Here is a 14,630-nt window from a genome sequence, read left to right as displayed (position 1 = left end):
TATAGATTTTACCCAGTGTTGGGGGAACTTTGTGTCAATACTAAAAAGGGGTCATACATTTATTTAATTTTCTTTTCTTTTTTTTGTCCTATTTGCATTTTTTTTATTCTTAGATTATTTTCTGTAAAACAGTTTGCGATTTCTGTCTGGAAAAAAAAAACCCTGCACAAATAAATACGCAGTAAATGTTTGTCATCATTTCCTACTCAACATCTTTCTTAGTGACACTTATCATTTCATTAGCATCAGGCCATATTAGAACATTATAGATTATAAAGCTGTATGTAAGCATGTCATTTTACTGTGAAATGCACCGTATACAGATACTGTATACGGTGCCGAAAGAACACGCGAACGATCTTTACACCTGTTGTTGAAGCTACATCATTTGAGCTCAATTACAGCAAGGAAACTTCAAACCTACTGGTTTACGCTGACACATGGTATCCTTCATGGATGACAGGATTTTCTTAAGTTTGTCAGTAAAATCATCAGATTTTTTTTGTTTATTGTGCCATCTTTGGACACAGGTTTTGTGTTTTCGCTTCGCTTCATTTTTGCCGATGACTTGTAGGGGCACAAATAATCTGACAAAGGCAAAGGGACACACAGATCTATATATAGATGACAAAAACACGGGGGTGCTTGTTACTAACACATATGAAAGTAATGAGGGTGGGACAGACAATCACGAAAGAGGGAAAGGAACAAAAACATGATGTCAAACCTCAAGGAGACGTCTGAGAAGAAAACAACCTTCACACTGAAACAGGAAGCAAACAAAAGACAATTAACGCGTGAGACTAACGCAGTGACAGAGACAAGGGAATCGGGAGGGAATGACTAAAAACTATTGAAGCATCAGTTCCAGGATTCCTGGATAGCCTGATATAAAACCGTTTGTTTGATTCAGCTCATTTATTTCTTGCAAAATCCCGGTGAAGACTAAGCATCCATGCATCCAGCTCCCAAATACCCACCGTTAGCTTTCACATTTTTGACGTTTGATAAATATACAGAAAAATGTACATAATGCTTTTTGCTTTATAATTTTCTGTAGTCTTTCTTTGAAGTAACATTTAGAGCGTTACTTAATCCACCGTCTGTTTGGGAACACATGAACAAAAACAGCACAATCGATGTATTTGTGTAATAAAATTGATCAGGATCAGGACCCACCCTGTCTCTAAGCCTCACATCCTGTTGCGCATAATGAAAAGTAAAGTATGTGCTCAGATACACAAACGCACCTCAGCCTGTTGTCTGTTCATGCTCTCAGTGAACCCTGAATTGTGACTCGGTTACTCATCACCTCCCAGTGTTTTTGGTGGTTAAATCAATTTCAGCTGCTCCTTCCAACCTTCGCTGGAAACACACTTCCTGTGAAAGTCCTCTAGCCTGCCAGCTTCTCGGCAGGGCTCTGCTTGCCCTAAAACCAGTTTACAAACCACACAGCACAAACCAAGCTGTCAGTGTCCAGCTGTGCTCGGTACACCAGCTTCGATTATTAACACACAGTCCCCAGAGCCTGCAGTGTTTGTTACAGCTGTTCTAGCGGCCCGCTCTAGTGAAGCTAACGTCCGTCCTGTGAGGCCGCCACCGAGTGATCGAGCTTAAAATGTCACTATATGGACAGCAACGTTAAGATGACATCATTACATGGAAATCTGTTCAGCTGCCCAGTAACAGTGAGTTACTGGAGTGATGTTGTCATCTACTGTACACTTGATGTTTGGCTGTTTATACAAACCGTGCGTAATCAACAACCAGCAAACATTTTGGGATTCACTCTCGTTTGAGTAATTATGTTTGAATTATACGTTTCAAAACAGAAACTTAAGCCAACATTTGGAAAATGAACTGGCCGTCTGTTCAGTGTCCTTAATGAACACGCACTGGAAGACCTTTCACGGCTGTCTAGCAAGTCCTGAAAGTTTGTTTTTTTTATGTTAATCAGGAAAGAAAAACATTGCAAGAGATAAAACTCAACAGCCTGGTCTGCTGGCAAAATATAAAATATACACAAAAAAGCCATGTGGCTGCTTGATGAGTCATTATCACACAACTGGACAAAACTTTGAAAGTCATGAATTTCACTGGGAAGTGTATTCAATCTCTGCACCATTGATGCTTGTCACCCTGGCAACCAGAAAATAGAGCTTTGTATTAAAAATACAAAAGTTTATTTTAAACCAGCCAAGAACTTTTTCGTACCTTAAAATCTTTAGTAGTTTTTAAATATATATAAATAATTTCCCCACTCACCCCTGTGGGCGGTTAATCCTGCGCAGTATCTTAGCTGTTCCCAGGACTGCGCTCTTCTGGACAGAGATCTCCGATGTTGTTCTGGATCTGCTGGAGCCACTCGCCTAGCTTGGGAGTCACCGCACCTAGTGCTCCGATTACCACGGGGACCACCGTTACCTTCACCCTCCACATCCTCTCGAGCTCTTCTCTGAGCCCTTAGTATTTCTCCATTTTCTCGTGTTCCTTCTTCCTGATATTGCTGTCATTCAGAACCGCTACATCAATCACTACGGCCGTCTTCTTCTGTTTGTCTACCACCACTATGTCCAGTTGGTTAGCCACCACCATTTTGTTCGTCTGTATCTGGAAGTCCCACAGGATTTTAGCTCGGTCATGCTACATCACCCTTGGGGGCATCTCCCATTTTGACCTCGGGACTTCCAGGTTATACTCGGCACAGATGTTCCTGTACACTATGCCGGCCACTTGGTTATGGCGTTCCATGTATGCCTTGCCTGCTAGCATCTTGCACCCTGCTGTTATGTGCTGGATTGTCTCTGGGGCATCTTTACACAGCCTGCACCTGGGGTCTTGCCTGGTGTGATAGACCCCAGCCTCTATGGATCTTGTACTCAGAGCTTGTTCTTGTGCTGCCATGATTAGTGCCTCTGTGCTGTCTTTCAGTCCAGCTTTGTCCAGCCACTGGTAGGATTTCTGGATATCAGCCACCTCCTCTATCTGCCGGTGGTACATACCGTGCAGGGGCCTGTCCTTCCATGATGGTTCCTCGTCTCCCTCCTCTTTCTTGGGTTTCTGCTGCCTGAGGTATTCACTGAGCACTCGGTCAGGTGGGGCCATCTTCCCAATGTATTCTTGGATGTTCGTTGTCTCATCCTGGACTGTGGTGCTGACACTCACCAGTCCCCGGCCTCCTTCCTTCCGCTTAGCGTACAGCCTCAGGGTGCTGGACTTGGGGTGAAACCCTCCATGCATGGTAAGGAGCTTTCGTGTCTTGATGTCAGTGGCTTCTATCTCCTCCTTTGGCCAGCCTATTACCCCAGCAGGGCACCTGATCACGGGCAGGGCGTAGGTGTTGATGGCCCGGATCTTGTTCTTACCGTTCAGCTGACTCCTCAGGACTTGCCTGACCCTCTGCAGGTACTTGGTGGTTGCAGCCTTTCTAGCGGCCTCTTCATGGTTCCCATTCGCCTGCGGGATCCCCAGGTACTTGTAACTGTCCTCTATGTCTGCAATGTTGCCTTCTGGTAGTTCAAACCCCTCAGTTCTGACTACCTTCCCTCTCTTTGTTACCATCCGACTACACTTCTCCAGTCCAAACGACATTCCAATGTCATTGCTGTATAGCCTGGTAGTGTGGATCAGTGAATCGATGTCTCGTTCACTCTTGGCATACAGCTTGATGTCATCCATGTACAGGAGGTGGCTGACAACTGCTCCATTCCATAGTCGGTATCCGTAGCCAGTCTTGTTAATGATCTCACTGAGGGGGTTCAGGCCTATGCAGAACAGCAGTGGGGACAGAGCATCTCCTTGGTAGATCCCGCACTTGATGGTGACTTGTGCTATGGGCTTGGAGTTGGCCTCCAGTGTTGTCCGCCACATCCCCACTGAGTTCCTGATGAAGGCTCTCAGGGTCCTGTTGATCTTGTACAATTCTAGGCATTCCAGGATCCAGGTGTGGGGCATTGAGTCATAGGCCTTCTTGTAATCAATCCAGGCAGTGCACAGGTTGGTCAGTCTGGTCTTGCAGTCTCGGCTGACTGCTCGGTCTGCCAGTAGCTGGTGTTTTGCGCCTCTGGTATTCTTGCACATCCCTTTCTGTGCCCCCTCATGTATTGACCCATGTGCCTGTTCATCTTAGCCGCTATGATGCCTGACAGGAGCTTCCACGTGGTGCTGAGGCAGGTTATTGGTTGGTAGTTGGAGAGGACCGGCCCCTTCTGGGGGTCCTTGAGGATCAGGACCGTCCGACCTTCGGTTAGCCATTCTGGGTGTTTTCTCGTCAACTAGCAGCTGGTTCATTTGTGCTGCCAGGCACTCATGGAGTGCAGTCAGCTTCTTCAGCCAGTAGGCGTGAACCATATCAGGCCCTGGTGCTGTCCAACTCTTCATACTGGAGACCCTTTCTTGGATATCTGCCACTGTGATGGTTACTGGACCCTGTTCAGGGAGGTCACTATGGTCTGCCCTCAGATCCTCTAGCCACTGAGCATTGCTGTTATGGGTTGCGTCCTTCTCCCATATGCTCTTCCAGTATTGTTCCGTCTCCAGCCTCAGTGGTGCTGTTCTCATATTGTTCCCCTGCCACTGAGAGTACACCTTGGCTGGTTCTGTGGAGAACAGCTCGGTTATTCTCCTGCCTTCTATCTCTCTGGTGTACCTATTCAAGAGGCTGGCCAAGGCTGTGAGTCATTGCTTGGCAGTTTCCAAGGCCTCAGATATGGACAACTTCCTGTACTTCATGGGCACCTTCTTCATTGTGCCTTTCTGTAACTCCGATAGTTGGCTGACCTCCCTCCATGCTACCTTGATTTCAGCCTCTAGCCTCCTTCTCCATGGAGAAGTATAAATATATATATATAAAAAAAAAAAAAACACCCAGCACGCCCCTGCGGGCGGTTTATCCTTCAAGCTCGGGTCCTCTACCAGAGGCCTGGGAGCTTGAGGGTCCTGCGCAGTATCTTAGCTGTTCCCAGGACTGCGCTCTTCTGGACAGAGATCTCCGATGTTTTTCCCGGGATCTGCTGGAGCCACTCGCCTAGCTTGGGAGTCACCGCACCTAGTGCTCCGATATATATATATATATATATATATATATATATATATATATATATACACACACACACACTCTAAGCGGTTACCCGTTCAATGTTTGTGTGCATGAACGCTGAACATATGTTGTTATTGTCTGCTTGTCTGTTGTGTTACGTACATTGAAAGTACAAACAAAGCAGATTCTTGGCATCAGGTCCACCACACACCTGAGCTTAATGGTTGGTTATCCCCACACCTGAGTACAATCAATAAGTGGAGCGCATCAGGTGCCCGGGTCATTTGGCTACTGTGTTGTGTGATGACTGGGAGTTGTGGTTAGATTTGTTTATTGGACCTAGAATTGTGTTCCTTGGAAATAATCAGTTTAACCTCCCAAAAGCTAAATTTTTGAGATAAAATGTTTGTTTCGTTTCTCATGAGAAGGCAAATTAAGCCCCATAGGGTTATTGTGGCTTCCCCTCCTTTTTTGTAGTTTGCCAGGGTGCACATGTGATTTGATTTGCATGAAATTCTTACCAGAACAACTCCAGTGAAGGCATGGTGTGTGAATGTTTGGCCTTGGCAGAGGTATGCAGTCTCAAAGTATTTGTTATTTTGGTGTTAGAGACCCCGACATGTTTTTGGATGCCCTTCTTGCTTTTTTCACCATTCCTTGACTTCTCTCTGTAAAATAATCGTTGTGTAAATAAATGTCATTTGTTTCAAAGAGTAGTTCAGTGATTTGTTCCTTATGTTGCTCATTTGGCAAAAGTTGCTGTGTGCCTGGATTTTGATTATGCTGACTCTATATTCATGTGCACAGATCATAGAGCACCTTTTGCAGAATTTACAAATTATATTAGTTCATATTGTTCTAACAACATTATTGTGTAGGAGACTTGCAGCTTATTCTCTAAAATGAGCTGTTTTAGCTCCTTAAAGCTGGTCCCAGAGAGATGTAGCCAAAGCTGTGTGTCTGCGATGAGCTTTGGGATATCCCATGTTTTTCAAATCATAAAGATCTACGAGTGAAATAAAGTGATCAAACTGAGTGTTCAGATTGGTCTGAAGCCTTTTTGCTTACAGGGGTTACTTGAGCGTGTTATTTGAATATGGATTTAGATAAACTGGTAAACTAGTGAACCTTTGCTTTGAGGCTTTCTTCAGCATGAGGGACCAGTTCATCACTGCACCAATCCATCTGTCACTGGGAACGTCACAGGCCAAGCTCTGTAGCTGTACAGGGGATGAATGGTTAGTAAAAACAACCAAGATGCCTCATGTTCCCAAAGCACCTCCCACAGGATACTTCGAGGGACAAAGTCTGCAAAAAACATGTAGACTCCAATGCACACGTACAGTTTATCCTGCATTTTTCCAGGGTTTGACTCACACTGGCCAGTGTGCTTAGTGAAAACTAGGCAGCAGAAACCTGAGAAAGAAAAGGAGCAAGGAGAGGACCAATCATGGAAGGACAGGCCCCTGCATGGCATGTACCAGACAGACGAAGTGACTGACACTGAAAAATCATATTAATACATGGAGAAAGCCAGCACAAAGAGAGTAATCATAGTAGTGCAGGAAAAAACTTGATAGAGTCTAGGGTCCTACACACCAGGTAAGACCCCAGGTGCAGGCTGTGCAGAGATGCCCTGAGACAATCCAGCACATAACAGCAGGGTGCAGTTTTCTTTATATACTGTAGTGCCAAATCACAACAACAGCTGCCTTAAAACGCTCTATAATGTAGGGTAAAAAACCTACAGTAATACAGAGAACACCCCAACAATCATATGACCCCCTGTGAGCAAGATGATGTGGAGGGTGAAGGTAGCAGTGCTCCCAGTGGCAACTGGTGCACTCAGGGCAAAGATTGAGGGCTGTGGATCAGTATTTTTTCTGTCATATATATACATAGAGTTTATTGACAGAGTTTAGGAAAACCATGGACGATCCCTTTTAATGAGCTTATACTCCAAATTAACCTTAAAGACAAATCCTATATGGTCCCATGGTCACAGAAACCTGGCTCCCTGTCAGAAACTTTGGAGAGGAGAACTGTGACAGCCTTACCTGCACCAACCAGCAGAGCACAAACAATAGGAATGATTTATTTCCTTATTTTTCCCTCTCTCTGTCAGTCTCTTCATCTATCTCCTTAGCCAACAACAACATGATATCAGCAGCTTTGCGTCAGTTCTGCCACCACACGTTCAGAGTTTATTACCTTCTTCTCGCTCGATGGTTGAAATATGACACGGTCTCATACATCCATCAGAAATTCTCATATAATGTGCTGTATTCTTGGATCAGAAGGTGATTTACTGCTGCTGGGAGATGAATATGTTTAGAGAAAAATACAGACACGGGAAGATATGTCATATGGAGGCAGGGATGTTTTTTCTATAAGCATTCTTTGTACAATTACAGGAAGTCAATGTTAACATGGGAAAACATTTCCTCCAAATATCTGTGCAACACATTTTAAAGACCCAGAGTACCTAAAAGCGCCGTGGCATTAAGAAATATCAACTTCATATTCAGTATCTGGTCAGGAGTTATATTTTATACTGTAATCACATTTCTTTTGAATTCACTTTCTGCATATATTTTGGTTTCTCTTCCTACCTTGAGTCACTCTTTTGTTTTGATCCACCTGTTCTCCTCTTTGTTTTCTTTCTTTCTGCACCTTCTGATTTCATCAGCCATCATTCTTTGCTCTGACATCATGGCACAAAAGCCTTTGTGTTGTATGAATATGCCTTTGTGTGTCCATTCAAACTTCAGTCTTGTTTTACTTTTCAACCATCTAAAGAAAACAATAAGACAATACTAAAAGTTACTTTATAATCATTTATTCATTTTCGGCAAAGGTAACCAGGTAAATGACTCTGTCACCTTCAGAGTTTGAAAGTGTTGGTATACAGCAAACCGTTCTATTCAGCTACTGCAGTAATCCATATTACCTCAGGACAGAGACTTAACTTAGTAAAGAAAAAAAGTCAATTGTTACACTAAAATCAGTCAGTTGTCACTCCTAGGGCATCAGATTTTGCCCTTTGACATAATGCACCATTAATGTTTTAGTCATCAGTGAAATGAGTCTGTCACTCCGATCCTGTCCCATGTGGACATTTGTAAAAGACGTCTTGGTATTACTGGATGCACTGGGTAAGCATTTTTTTTAAGTTGATAAACCTAACTAGTGAGTAAAAGTATAAAACCTAAAAGGGGTCTGGTGACCCAGTGTTTGTGTTTTTGGTTTGGTTTTTCTGTCACGTGTCTGCTCTGTGCCGTGGCCCACGTTTCATGTCTAGTCTCCCCTGTCTCTGTGTTCCCTGTGTCTCCTCAGTCACTCGTGTCTCCATGTCGCAGTTTGTACTCGTGCTCCATGTTCGCCCTGTTTTCCCTGTCAGCCGTGCCTCCTCGTCCCTGTGACTGTCTTGTGGTTCCTGTTTGACTCTCTTGTGTCCTGTGTTCAGTGTTTTGAGTTTTGCTTCCCATTATGTCAGATTAGTCCCAGCTGTGTTTCCCTCCTGTTTCCCATCCCCTTGTTACTCCCTGATGTATTTAAGCCCTGTGTTTTTCTCTGTGGGGCAACGTATTCCGTTACGTTACTCAATGAAAGTAACGTATTTTGAATACTTTGGATTACTTAATATATTGTCATGCTTTTTACAGCTACATGAATGTACTATTGCTGTGTGATTTATTACTTTTACTGAAGGTTACTCTCCACACCAACACCAACTAGATGTTTAAATCTTGATATAAATGAGTAACAGTAGGTGGACATTAGGTAAGGCTGCACTTTTTGCAGCGATCTCGTATAGAAACTATTCCGCGCGTATATAAAACAGGTCCGCGGCTCCGAACTGTAGTAAAGGGACCTCTGGCTAATACGTCGGGTTCGTGTCGGGCTCGTAGCCGAAAACTAGGGGCCTGTATCAATATGCGTACTTGTGCGTTCTTGCGTTCTCATGTACTCGTGATACGTCATCAGTCGGAGACCAAGCACTGTTCCAATTCAAAGTACGCATCAAGCCGAGAACGCAAAAAAATTCCCGGACGTGTTCTCGCTCCGCCCGTTTTATCGAGCATGCATTGGTGGTGAAAAACTTTGTAATATTACTCTTTCTGGGTCACAAAATAAACTTTTAAGTTATTTTCAAGCGCAAATGTAGCTGTGTAAGCTTCAAATATCTGCTCGATTTATCAAGATATCATATATTTCCAAACGTGCTCCGATGTTTTTGGAGACGTCTGTGACCCGCCAGCTCCATAACTGACCGGGAGGTCGAGGAGCACTAGAGCCGGCGAGAACTCCCGGCACATCGTTTTGAACCCCCCGGTGGTCTTTTCACTACTAAGGTTAAGTAAGTTACTAAGGCTGCAAGTAGAGGTGGCAGTGGCCACGAGACTGAGACATTTGAGCCTCTTAATGTGTGTTTTGTTTGGGTTTCCACCAGCGTGGAATTACCAAAACTAGAGAGGGCATATCCTAACATATGAAACAGGAAAAGACTGTCGTCTAATCCATTTATTTCAACAAAGTAACTGTATTCTGAATACCACCTTCTGAAATGGTAACTGTAACAGAATACAGTTACTCGTATTTTGTATTTTAAACACGTAACGTGTAACATATATTCCGTTACTCCCCAACACTGATAACCCTCATGTACCCACTCTGTGCTGTGTGTGATTCCTCCATGCTCCTTATCTAGCTACGACTCCTGCATTTGGGTCCTTCATCCTGCCTGGCACACAGTAAACCATGACATAAAACTCCTGAACAAGACACAAACCATGGTTGCCTGGCTGAAGAGCTCCTAATGTGGACTTTCTTGTGGACTCCTTTATCCGAGTATCTCTGGAATGAGAAGAGGTTGTTCAAAAGAGGAAGGCCAGTGTATGGAATATGGAGCTGACAGAAAAGAGGAAAAGAGGAAGACCACAGAGAAGATTCATGGATGTAGTGAAGGAGGACAAGCAGAGGTGACAGAGTGAGATAGACGCAGATGATCCACAGTGGTGACCACTGAAGGGAGCAGCTGAAAGAAGAAAAAGACATTAAAGACACTGATCCAGTCACCTCCTACCCCTCATTATGGGATGGCATGACAAATCCCTTTCTTTTGGTGTTTTATCCTGACTCTGATCTGCTCAGTTCAGCAGTTACATGCACGAATACTGGCAGATCATCCCTGAAAATATTTCACAAAATACTGCCTACTGTTACTTTAAATGTGGCTATAAACCAAATCGAAAAGGACAATCTGAGCTGAAGTCTATAGTGATTATTCCTGATTCTCTGCCATTCATATTTCAACATGAGACATAACCGAAACAGTGCTCACTGTTCTGGTTATGTCTCATCAAATGAGACAGAAAAAGAGACTCTGTGGATCCTGTTTGACCAAGTGTGAGCATCCTTGTATAAAATGACAGTGCTGCAGTATTAAACTGGTGTATGTAAAGAGAGAAATCCCTGGAAGTGTTGTGAAACTGCAAATATGTTGTACTCTTGACATAAGAAGCTCATACAAAGGGCTTATTTGAAGAAAAATGCAGGAGTTGTTTTTGCATGACTCAGACTCGCCCAAGTGTTGTTTTCCTCTCTATGTGTGCCTTGCCTTAAATCCTAATCTGACCTTATCTGCCTCCCTTCTGTCAGATAACGACAGGTATAAAATGATGAGGCACAGGTGTACAGTTCAATGGGCTGGGCCATCGCTTCCTGTTCACCTGAGCCCTTTTACCGTCAGTGTGGGCGAAAGTGTCAACATCTGACGTGACGCTTTCTCACACCTACGCACGATGATTCAGATGTTAAGTTTTTAAGATCTAAGAAAAAACTCCAACAAGTTGATCACGATGACACAACCATGCTAACCACTACAACTGCATTCCAGACCTATGGGAAGATATCACAGAAACATCAGTGAATATTGAACGTGCGTGCCTGAAACCCACACACTGTGTAGACTTTTACTTTGAAGAAGGTCTAAATCTGCTTTTTTTTCTTTTTTTCTTTTCTTTTGACCTTTAAATTTCAAGGTTAGACTGTTTGGTAGATTCATACATAGACAGAGCTCTTTATGTCTTTTCAACAACTTGAAATATGCTTATAGCCAAAAATAGACATCAACTTGGGATAAATTTCGGCCACGTCTGACCAACCAGCACAACATAATTTTTTAATTGGTGCTTTTGGGCTAAGATGTAGTCCAGAGGATCGTATCCATGACCTTAAAAAAGATAAATTAGATCACTTTTCATATTCAAGAAACACTGACTGGCTCATGTATATTCACACAAATATTAATAATAGACAATTTGATCTTTATTTGAAATTTTGCCCCGTCTTCTTTCTAGAATGTTTTTTATTCATTGGAGGGTCTTCGAGGATGAATAAGCCTGTTTAAAGTCATGACAGATCATCTTATCCTGTGTGTGTGTGTGTGTGTGTGTGTGTGTGTGTGTGTGTGTGTGTGTGTGTGTGTGCTAACATTAGTGAGCTTGAACATCGCAGCCTTCAGGATTTTCTGATAGAAATTCGTGATTCCATCAATTACAGCAGACCAACGCACTACCACTACCATGTTTGACTGTTGTGTTAGTTTTGCACCAGATGTAATGGGACACACTTGCAGGTTTTACCCATTTGTGGATGATGGTTCTCACCCTGGTTCAGTAGAGTCCCCTATCCTTAGAAATGTCCTCGTAACCTTTTCCAAGCTGATAAATATCAATGAATTTGTTAATCAGCGATTTCTTTGGTATGACGTGCTTCCTTTAGCTTACTTCACTTTGTCAGACAGGTTCTGATTGTATGATTTCTTGATTCAACAGGTCTACAGTAACAGTAAGTGTAATCAGGCCTGGGTGTGGCTAGTGAAACTGAACTCAACTTTCAAAAAAATGTGGTTAATCACCTGAGGAGAAAAGGCTTTTTCACACAGGGCCAGATAGGTCTGGATAGGTTTAGCCGTGTTATAGCTGTCTAATATTAAAATTTGTTTGATCATTTGAAACAGATGTGACAAATATGCAAGAAATGAGCAAACTACTTTTTCACTGCACCATATAAATGTCCTCAAACATGTGTAGTGCAAATTAAAGGCACTTCTGAGGAATCAGACTTATTATGACAATAACAATAAATGACGCCTGACCGTGACTAATCTTGTAGAAAACAGACTCGGCCTCAATAATTCAGCATTTTTTCTGTAATGCTGATGTCAAGCAAAAAATGATTTTCTGAGTAACTGACGTCCAAAAGCACCTTTACCCAAACATACTGCTTTAGATGTGAGAACCTGTAATGACACAATGCATTTTCAGACCCCAAACACAAACTTCAACCATCGTAAATAAGTGGTTTACCTAAACCTGCATCTGGTTCTAATTTGAAGCACATAACCAGGTCTGAGTCATTTAACAGCTCTTTAAAACTCCGTCTTAAAGCAAAGCTGATCCAACTCTTAACTGGTCTTCACAATGATAGACGCTCAAGTGCAAACAAACACATACACACATTTCTTTCCTTAGAAAACCACTCAGTCGAAGAACACGCTGCCAGTAAGTGCTTCGGTGAGGTCACACACACGCACACACTCGCCAGTGTGTGATGAGTGTGTTTTGATGTGTGCGTGCATCTGTGTATGTGACGGATAATTGGAAGCATGTGTCTATCTGCGCCTTTTCTTCTGCAGCTCGACTTGGCAGAAATGTTGCCTGGCTCAAGAGAACATCAGAAGCAGCAAAATATGGGATTCTTTCTGGAATATGATTCATTTAGATTGTTCCAAAAACACTTTAATGTAACTGTAAATATAGATAGAACAAATTCAAACAGATGCCCCAATGAAATGTGAACAAAGCAAACAAACTGGTTTGTTAGCAACAGATGAGAGGTGTGTGTAGGTGTTCTTGGAAGTTTTGCGGGTTTAGATGTGAGAGTCAGTCTATGCAAAATGTGTCCCCAGGCAGTGGCACCGATGGGACTTAATTTCGTAGTATGCACAGGAACAGCAGAACATGATTCCTGCATTTAGCATCAGCCACAGCTGAGGCACAAGGACAAAACCAAGGTGCTGCAACACACAGCTAAAATGAGAAAATAACATCACATCAGCCTGACGTTCATTCTGCATCTCAGAATTGTCCAACTTGCCAAATTGGTCCAAACATTTGTTCTTATATAAGGATATATGTTCATCAGTCCACTCGGTATGTATTCCTGGAATGTGTATTCAAGCCGAGCACTGGCACTACACGGGGCTGGACTGGTAATCTGGCATACCTGTCATTTTCCCAGCCTCACAAGCACTGACATTTCTATTACTGACAATGTATCGCCCAATCAAATCTCAAAACACAACCAGGGCCTCCTCTACCTTTGCTACACATCTCGTACAACAGAGTTCAGTGTGGCAGAAGTAGTGAAAAGGTGGAGCGATGGAGAGAAAAAGAAGCAAAAAATAAACACAGCAAAATTAACTGACATGGCGGCTGTACAACAGCAGATCCACCAACAACTAGTAACAAACCCTCGCTAGCACAGGAGGCTCCTGCTAGCACCAGCCATAGAGAAGTGAAGGAGAAGGGACAGCAGTCCCAACAACAGAGTGAGTAAGAGACAGAGGAAGGTGACATTAATGTGATAAGAAAATACATGGAGGAACAGAAGGGAAAGATTTCACTACGTGCCACTTCTAACAGCTAAAGTGTAGCTTTTAATTGTCACGTGCTGCAGTACAGTGCAACTAAGAAATGACCCGCCTGGACCAAAAATGTGCCAACACCAATTTTTCATCCCAGTCCAACAATGATACTAGATAGAAGAAAATAGAGTGCATGCAGGATTATGGGAGCTGAACGTCTGTTTAAATTCCAAATGATTTTAGGCTGCTATTAGGCGGTTGCTAGGCAACATGATAGTTACAAAAATGCCTAATTCAAGTTTTGTGGATACAAATGTTACTGTAATGACATGAAGATGATACAATTCCTTTATAAGTTGTTTCTAGGTGAGAAATGCTTTGCAGTAAATGCCATTTTAGTCCATTGGTAGGTGGTTGTTTGGTGACATGATCATGTCATAATGTATAATAGAGAAAAGAACCTCGTTGTATCATAATAAGATTCTTAAAATAAATTCTCCTTTAAAACTAGAGTTCATTGTTTGGTTAGACGAGCAGTCTGTGCAGAAGAAAAGCTCAATGCGAGATGATGAAACTCACGAAGAGAAAACACAAACATGATGAAAATTGGACATTTCTGTGGGCTTCATTTGTTGGTCTATTTGTATCTTTGTGTCTTTCTCCGGAAGTTTCAGTCAGTGAAGTCAGAATAAAGTTTAAAATCTCAAGCTGTTTCTCAGAATCCAGAAAAAAAGGTCAATAATTAAACAGCTAGGAAGCTGCTTCAAATTCCACAGACGAGCTGTTCTAATATTAAATGTAGTGTGATGTAAAACACACACACAACATTATATGTGGATTCTGAAAGTGGGTCCGTTTCAAAGATGCACATGTGAATACTCGTAGACTGTTTTATTACTCTATTATTAATTCTCTGTAAGCTTGGAAGGAGTCTTCCTA

The sequence above is a fragment of the Mchenga conophoros genome, linkage group LG1 (assembly GCF_057382185.1).
Source record: "Mchenga conophoros isolate Kocher_MC1m ecotype Shallow Benthic linkage group LG1, M_conophoros_male_GT1.1, whole genome shotgun sequence".
Taxonomy (NCBI): Eukaryota; Metazoa; Chordata; class Actinopteri; order Cichliformes; family Cichlidae; genus Mchenga; species Mchenga conophoros.
This window is presented reverse-complemented; position numbering follows the sequence as displayed.